The sequence below is a fragment of the Saccoglossus kowalevskii genome, chromosome 7 (assembly GCF_978046115.1).
Source record: "Saccoglossus kowalevskii chromosome 7, keSacKowa6.1, whole genome shotgun sequence".
Taxonomy (NCBI): Eukaryota; Metazoa; Hemichordata; class Enteropneusta; family Harrimaniidae; genus Saccoglossus; species Saccoglossus kowalevskii.
In genome coordinates, this window is record NC_140647.1 from 34,195,066 (window position 1) to 34,204,856 (window position 9,791).

The following is a 9,791-nucleotide window of genomic DNA, read 5'->3' on the forward strand; positions in this document are numbered from 1 at the left end:
TTTTCATCTCGAAAGAGATCAAAGATGACTAGGTGGTTAGCGGCATTTACGATACTTAAGATGGACACCAAGGAATACCATCGGAGAATGAGGGAGATAAAGAAAGGTAAATACATATTACGTAATCCATCCACGCCCCCAACTTTTCGCAGTTTCTTCATCGTTATAACAATATTGCATTGGGTTATTATAACTAGTGACGGTGAAATAACGCCTTTAGCCGTTAGCACTTACGACATTACTGTTACATTAATTGTGATTCTTTTTTTTTCCAGCCGAACTACCTAAACCACCTACTTCCAAATCTGTGCATAATTTAAATATTATCCCGAAAATTGACGGCAGTCCAGAGGTAAGACGATACAAATAATTTCCAGTTATAATATGACCAATCAAGTTTAAGCAGGCGACATGAACACTTATTAAACTAAACAGACACAAGGAACTGTATAATCTATTGTGCCAATGTCTCGTTGCGCCGCTACGGTCACAAAACAGGTAGATTTCGCGTTATATGTCTTATCTCTGTCAGAATTCGTATACATGTGATATTTTAGAGAGCAATCGTTTTGTCAAAGACTTTATGCGCCGACATGTACGATTAACATACACGAATCCCTGATATAGTGTTTATTTAATTAATCAATTCGATTTATAATTGCAGTTTCGCGAATGGCTTGATGCATATTGTGAACACGGATTTAAGATGCTAGAAGAACAAAACAAAATTAGGACCACGAACTCCGGCACCAAGACATTAGATTGCAACAATAACCAAAAACTTAATGCAGCTTCTATGACACAGGTTAGTATGGGGAAAAAGTTAGGTCATACTGATGAGCCATCATTAAACATGAGGCTATGATTCGTGACGATGTTTCATATGTATTTTGTACTACGTTATATTGGATTACATTGATTGATTGATTGATTAATTAATTAATTAATTTATTTATTTCTTTATTGATATTGCGCAGACGCCCGTAACGGAATACCTCGGTCACAATGGCTTCGAACAACCTGATCTTGAACGCATTCGTACGACAGTGATCGAAAGCGTCACCACCGACGCGGAAGCTAGTGAAGATATAGGATTGACAGACGGTGCTGGGGACAGTTGCCAGGCAGATGACTTGGAAGGTTACAGTAATTCACAATCACGTCATCGGAGAAGATGGTGGCATACATTACTACGTAGACGGATCTCATTCTCGCCTGATATAGAACACTAGATACTGCTTACTTTTCTTACTACATGTATTTTTATATTTTTTTGTATTTTTAAATAATTTTAACAAAATACATATTACCGTTTATCAACACGTAGCGTCATCAGTACTACTTTCAAATCTTACAGTCTTTATATTCGTTAGATTAATCTGTGTACAGCTCTCGTGTACACACACTATGTAAACAACGGGTCGGTGTGTCTCACGGACCAAATTAACCAGTTTTTCATTTCCAAAGATACAACGAAACTGTTTCAATTCGGCTGTTGTTTTCAGCAGAACTTAATTTTCAATGTACTATTACCAATATACCAAACTTTGCCCCATCCGACATTTTGGCAATTTTGTGGATACAAACGGCGGCAAATCATGGCAGGCTTTATCGGCCGAGGGCCTTATACGTAAATTTTCGAAATATGTTCGTCTTTTATTACTGTATGTATATATATATAGTATGAGTGTCACATAATGTTACCCCTGGTGATGACGTAACGCCACCTAATAAGATCGTCAGAGTGTGGGCGAATTTAACAAATCGCAAATATGTCCCACAACGTCAGCAATTTCACAAAAATAACCCCAACCAATTTCGTGGGATGAACATCAATAAAAAAAGTCACTAAAGCAGTATGAATGCAAAGATCACATCTTTATTTTACTCAGCCTTTGGTTGATAATATCAAAAATTACAACACGATTCTGCGAGATAAGCACGATTAGTGTCCCAATTGAAACACTCATCCAACATTCATATATTTTAATGGAAATTGATTCCAGTAATTTCAAGACAAAAGCGGCGGCTTTAAAAAATGTTGAAATTACCGAATCTAATTAGATTAGATTGAGTGTCTCTCCTTCGGTGTAGCCAACTTGAATCAGTTGAAATTCGGTGATCAACAACAAATTGTCATTTATTTATAACCCCAATATTGAAGGCACATAAATTAAGGTTTAATTGATTTGTGTTTTGTTTTAACACGTTCAATGACAAGATCTTAAATTATATTAATTTATCAAATTGAATACCATACTCAATTTAGACAAATCACTGCAGCGTTCATCAACATCCGAGTAGGCCGGCAAACACCACTGGAGAAGGGCGCCATCTGTGGCCGCAATCAACATCGCACTTGATGCGGGGGCCTGTCCCAAAACTTGACGCCGATCACCTGTAATAACACATGTCATCGATGCATTTGCTCATATTTAGCTGTATAATAATACTGAAAGCATAACATATCACGGCTAAACCAGCAGAACACGCATCGGCTGTTCACCGCTTATTCTCGCGTGACTTGGCGTAGTCCGTGATAGAACGCGTAGAACAGCGTCTGTGGCGTCATCAATGAGCGTCGCTGACAGCAACCAGCGCAAGATGCGTTCCATTCCCAAACTCACTTCGTATAGTACGGACGTAGAAGTCAGATTGTCCAGCGTTTAACGAGTGTTTTGCGGTGCATTCTGAAGCAAGAATCATAAAACCTACATAAAATGGCGGATAAAGTACTGGAAAGTTATATTACAGAGTTTGTAAGTATTTCGGTTCGTTTGAACGTGACTTTTCGCCACTTCCAAATATTCAATAAATTCGACTGAACACACGTCACCACTACGACTCGCCGTCGCATTATGCCAGCACTGCTGCCGTTTTTTGCCACGTTCCATTCCCATTTATAACAGGTTTTCATTATATTTCAGTTGCGAGAAATGTACCGACCATCGGTATCCAAGATAGACGGAGGCTTTCTCGTCAGATTACTCGAGGGAACAGTTTCTTACATGACGTCTTCATGTCCCGTTTGGATGAGGGTCAAAGCTGTTGTTCGGTTCCCGTTCTTTCTTACCGTGCGCAGAAAGGTAACGTTTTGTCTACCCTTCGTCTAAGACTCGTGAAGTATTGTGATTTTGTATTCATTGTTATTCATTTCAATTAATTACTATTTCAGGGTAGTTTATCCGATCAACTCATCACACTTGAAGACTATGAAATAGTGACCAAACCGAAACTGCCTACGGTGGCTTCGAAAAAATCAAACATGTTTGCACTCGTCTCAAAGGTGAGTTTACTTCTACAATTGGAAAACTATTAGTTTCATTCTGCTGCCACTACCTTTATTTACATAACGCGAAGAAAATTACAAAGTATATTTTTTTCAATCTCTGGCAGAAAAAGTCATTGTACTTTTCATCTCGAAAGAGATCAAAGATGACTAGGTGGTTAGCGGCATTTACGATACTTAAGATGGACACCAAGGAATACCATCGGAGAATGAGGGAGATAAAGAAAGGTAAATACATATTACGTAATCCATCCACGCCCCCAACTTTTCGCAGTTTCTTCATCGTTATAACAATATTGCATTGGGTTATTATAACTAGTGACGGTGAAATAACGCCTTTAGCCGTTAGCACTTACGACATTACTGTTACATTAATTGTGATTCTTTTTTTTTCCAGCCGAACTACCTAAACCACCTACTTCCAAATCTGTGCATAATTTAAATATTATCCCGAAAATTGACGGCAGTCCAGAGGTAAGACGATACAAATAATTTCCAGTTATAATATGACCAATCAAGTTTAAGCAGGCGACATGAACACTTATTAAACTAAACAGACACAAGGAACTGTATAATCTATTGTGCCAATGTCTCGTTGCGCCGCTACGGTCACAAAACAGGTAGATTTCGCGTTATATGTCTTATCTCTGTCAGAATTCGTATACATGTGATATTTTAGAGAGCAATCGTTTTGTCAAAGACTTTATGCGCCGACATGTACGATTAACATACACGAATCCCTGATATAGTGTTTATTTAATTAATCAATTCGATTTATAATTGCAGTTTCGCGAATGGCTTGATGCATATTGTGAACACGGATTTAAGATGCTAGAAGAACAAAACAAAATTAGGAACACGAACTCCGGCACCAAGACATTAGATTGCAACAATAACCAAAAACTTAATGCAGCTTCTATGACACAGGTTAGTATGGGGAAAAAGTTAGGTCATACTGATGAGCCATCATTAAACATGAGGCTATGATTCGTGACGATGTTTCATATGTATTTTGTACTACGTTATATTGGATTACATTGATTGATTGATTGATTAATTAATTAATTTATTTATTTATTTCTTTATTGATATTGCGCAGACGCCCGTAACGGAATACCTCGGTCACAATGGCTTCGAACAACCTGATCTTGAACGCATTCGTACGACAGTGATCGAAAGCGTCACCACCGACGCGGAAGCTAGTGAAGATATAGGATTGACAGACGGTGCTGGGGACAGTTGCCAGGCAGATGACTTGGAAGGTTACAGTAATTCACAATCACGTCATCGGAGAAGATGGTGGCATACATTACTACGTAGACGGATCTCATTCTCGCCTGATATAGAACACTAGATACTGCTTACTTTTCTTACTACATGTATTTTTATATTTTTTGTATTTTTAAATAATTTTAACAAAATACATATTACCGTTTATCAACACGTAGCGTCATCAGTACTACTTTCAAATCTTACAGTCTTTATATTCGTTAGATTAATCTGTGTACAGCTCTCGTGTACACACACTATGTAAACAACGGGTCGGTGTGTCTCACGGACCAAATTAACCAGTTTTTCATTTCCAAAGATACAACGAAACTGTTTCAATTCGGCTGTTGTTTTCAGCAGAACTTAATTTTCAATGTACTATTACCAATATACCAAACTTTGCCTCATCCGACATTCTGGCAATTTTGTGGATACAAACGGCGGCAAATCATGGCAGGCTTTATCGGCCGAGGGCCTTATACGTAAATTTTCGAAATATGTTCGTCTTTTATTACTGTATGTATATATATATAGTATGAGTGTCACATAATGTTACCCCTGGTGATGACGTAACGCCACCTAATAAGATCGTCAGAGTGTGGGCGAATTTAACAAATCGCAAATATGCCACACAACGTCAGCAATTTCACAAAAATAACCCCAACCAATTTCGTGGGATGAACACCAATAAAAATAGCCACTAAAGCAGTATGAATGCAAAGATCACATCTTTATTTTACTCAGCCTTTGGTTGATAATATCAAAAATTACAACACGATTCTGCGAGATAAGCACGATTAGTGTCCCAATTGAAACACTCATCCAACATTCATATATTTTAATGGGAATTGATTCCAGTAATTTCAAGACAAAAGCGGCGGCTTTAAAAAATGTTGAAATTACCGAATCTAATTAGATTAGATTGAGTGTCTCTCCTTCGGTGTAGCCAACTTGAATCAGTTGAAATTCGGTGATCAACAACAAATTGTCATTTATTTATAACCCCAATATTGAAGGCACATAAATTAAGGTTTAATTGATTTGTGTTTTGTTTTAACACGTTCAATGACAAGATCTTAAATTATATTAATTTATCAAATTGAATACCATACTCAATTTAGACAAATCACTGCAGCGTTCATCAACATCCGAGTAGGCCGGCAACCACCACTGGAGAAGGGCGCCATCTGTGGCCGCAATCAACATCGCACTTGATGCGGGGGCCTGTCCCAAAACTTGACGCCGATCACCTGTAATAACACATGTCATCGATGCATTTGCTCATATTTAGCTGTATAATAATACTGAAAGCATAACATATCACGGCTAAACCAGCAGAACACGCATCGGCTGTTCACCGCTTATTCTCGCGTGACTTGGCGTAGTCCGTGATAGAACGCGTAGAACAGCGTCTGTGGCGTCATCAATGAGCGTCGCTGACAGCAACCAGCGCAAGATGCGTTCCATTCCCAAACTCACTTCGTATAGTACGGACGTAGAAGTCAGATTGTCCAGCGTTTAACGAGTGTTTTGCGGTGCATTCTGAAGCAAGAATCATAAAACCTACATAAAATGGCGGATAAAGTACTGGAAAGTTATATTACAGAGTTTGTAAGTATTTCAGTTCGTTTGAACGTGACTTTTCGCCACTTCCAAATATTCAATAAATTCGACTGAACACACGTCACCACTACGACTCGCCGTCGCATTATGCCAGCACTACTGCCGTTTTTTGCCACGTTCCATTCCCATTTATAACAGGTTTTCATTATATTTCAGTTGCGAGAAATGTACCGACCATCGGTATCCAAGATAGACGGAGGCTTTCTCGTCAGATTACTCGAGGGAACAGTTTCTTACATGACGTCTTCATGTCCCGTTTGGATGAGGGTCAAAGCTGTTGTTCGGTTCCCGTTCTTTCTTACCGTGCGCAGAAAGGTAACGTTTTGTCTACCCTTCGTCTAAGACTCGTGAAGTATTGTGATTTTGTATTCATTGTTATTCATTTCAATTAATTACTATTTCAGGGTAGTTTATCCGATCAACTCATCACACTTGAAGACTATGAAATAGTGACCAAACCGAAACTGCCTACGGTGGCTCCGAAAAAATCAAACATGTTTGCACTCGTCTCAAAGGTGAGTTTACTTCTACGATTGGAAAACTATTAGTTTCATTCTGCTGTCACTACCTTTATTTACATAACGCGAAGAAAATTACAAAGTATATTTTTTTCAATCTCTGGTAGAAAAAGTCATTGTACTTTTTATCTCGAAAGAGATCAAAGATGACTAGGTGGTTAGCGGCATTTACGATACTTAAGATGGACACCAAGGAATACCATCGGAGAATGAGGGAGATAAAGAAAGGTAAATACATATTACGTAATCCATCCACGCCCCCAACTTTTCGCAGTTTCTTCATCGTTATAACAATATTGCATTGGGTTATTATAACTAGTGACGGTGAAATAACGCCTTTAGCCGTTAGCACTTACGACATTACTGTTACATTAATTGTGATTCTTTTTTTTTCCAGCCGAACTACCTAAACCACCTACTTCCAAATCTGTGCATAATTTAAATATTATCCCGAAAATTGACGGCAGTCCAGAGGTAAGACGATACAAATAATTTCCAGTTATAATATGACTAATCAAGTTTAAGCAGGCGACATGAACACTTATTAAACTAAACAGACACAAGGAACTGTATAATCTATTGTGCCAATGTATCGTTGCGCCGCTACGGTCACAAAACAGGTAGATTTCGCGTTATATGTCTTATCTCTGTCAGAATTCGTATACATGTGATATTTTAGAGAGCAATCGTTTTGTCAAAGACTTTATGCGCCGACATGTACGATTAACATACACGAATACCTGATATAGTGTTTATTTAATTAATCAATTCGATTTATAATTGCAGTTTCGCGAATGGCTTGATGCATATTGTGAACACGGATTTAAGATGCTAGAAGAACAAAACAAAATTAGGAACACGAACTCCGGCACCAAGACATTAGATTGCAACAATAACCAAAAACTTAATGCAGCTTCTATGACACAGGTTAGTATGGGGAAAAAGTTAGGTCATACTGATGAGCCATCATTAAACATGAGGCTATGATTCGTGACGATGTTTCATATGTATTTTGTACTACGTTATAGTGGATTACATTGATTGATTAATTAATTAATTAATTAATTTATTTATTTATTTATTTATCTTGCGCAGACGCCCGTAACGGAATACCTCGGTCACAATGGCTTCGAACAACCTGATCTTGAATGCATTCGTACGACAGTGATCGAAAGCGCCACCACCGACGCGGAAGCTAGTGAAGATATAGGATTGACAGACGGTGCTGGGACAGTTGCCAGGCAGATGACTTGGAAGGTTACAGTAATTCACAATCACGTCATCGGAGAAGATGGTGGCATACATTGCTACGTAGACGGATCTCATTCTCGCCTGATATAGAACACTAGATACTGCTTACTTTTCTTACTACATGTATTTTTATATTTTTTGTATTTTTAAATAAATTTAACAAAATACATATTACCGTTTATCAACACGTAGCGTCATCAGTACTACTTTCAAATCTTACAGTCTTTATATTCGTTAGATTAATCTGTGTACAGCTCTCGTGTACACACACTATGTAAACAACGGGTCGGTGTGTCTCACGGACCAAATTAACCAGTTTTTCATTTCCAAAGATACAACGAAACTGTTTCAATTCGGCTGTTGTTTTCAGCAGAACTTAATTTTCAATGTACTATTACCAATATACCAAACTTTGCCTCATCCGACATTTTGGCAATTTTGTGGATACAAACGGCGGCAAATCATGGCAGGCTTTATCGGCCGAGGGCCTTATACGTAAATTTTCGAAATATATTCGTCTTTTATTACTGTATGTATATATATATATAGTATGAGTGTCACATAATGTTACCCCTGGTGATGACGTAACGCCACCTAATAAGATCGTCAGAGTGTGGGCGAATTTAACAAATCGCAAATATGTCCCACAACGTCAGCAATTTCACAAAAATAACCCCAACCAATTTCGTGGGATGAACACCAATAAAAATAGCCACTAAAGCAGTATGAATGCAAAGATCACATTTTTATTTTACTCAGCCTTTGGTTGATAATATCAAAAATTACAACACGATTCTGCGAGATAAGCACGATTAGTGTCCCAATTGAAACACTCATCCAACATTCATATATTTTAATGGAAATTGATTCCAGTAATTTCAAGACAAAAGCGGCGGCTTTAAAAAATGTTGAAATTACCGAATCTAATTAGATTAGATTGAGTGTCTCTCCTTCGGTGTAGCCAACTTGAATCAGTTGAAATTCGGTGATCAACAACAAATTGTCATTTATTTATAACCCCAATATTGAAGGCACATAAATTATGGTTTAATTGATTTGTGTTTTGTTTTAACACGTTCAACGACAAGATCTTAAATTATATTAATTTATCAAATTGAATACCATACTCAATTTAGACAAATCACTGCAGCGTTCATCAACATCCGAGTAGGCCGGCAAACACCACTGGAGAAGGGCGCCATCTGTGGCCGCAATCAACATCGCACTTGATGCGGGGGCCTGTCCCAAAACTTGACGCCGATCACCTGTAATAACACATGTCATCGATGCATTTGCTCATATTTAGCTGTATAATAATACTGAAAGCATAACATATCACGGCTAAACCAGCAGAACACGCATCGGCTGTTCACCGCTTATTCTCGCGTGACTTGGCGTAGTCCGTGATAGAACGCGTAGAACAGCGTCTGTGGCGTCATCAATGAGCGTCGCTGACAGCAACCAGCGCAAGATGCGTTCCATTTCCAAACTCACTTTGTATAGTACGGACGTAGAAGTCAGATTGTCCAGCGTTTAACGAGTGTTTTGCGGTGCATTCTGAAGCAAGAATCATAAAACCTACATAAAATGGCGGATAAAGTACTGGAAAGTTATATTACAGAGTTTGTAAGTATTTCGGTTCGTTTGAACGTGACTTTTCGCCACTTCCAAATATTCAATAAATTCGACTGAACACACGTTACCACTACGACTCGCCGTCGCATTATGCCAGCACTACTGCCGTTTTTTGCCACGTTCCATTCCCATGTATAACAGGTTTTCATTTTATTTCAGTTGCGAGAAATGTACCGACCATCGGTATCCAAGATAGACGGAGGCTT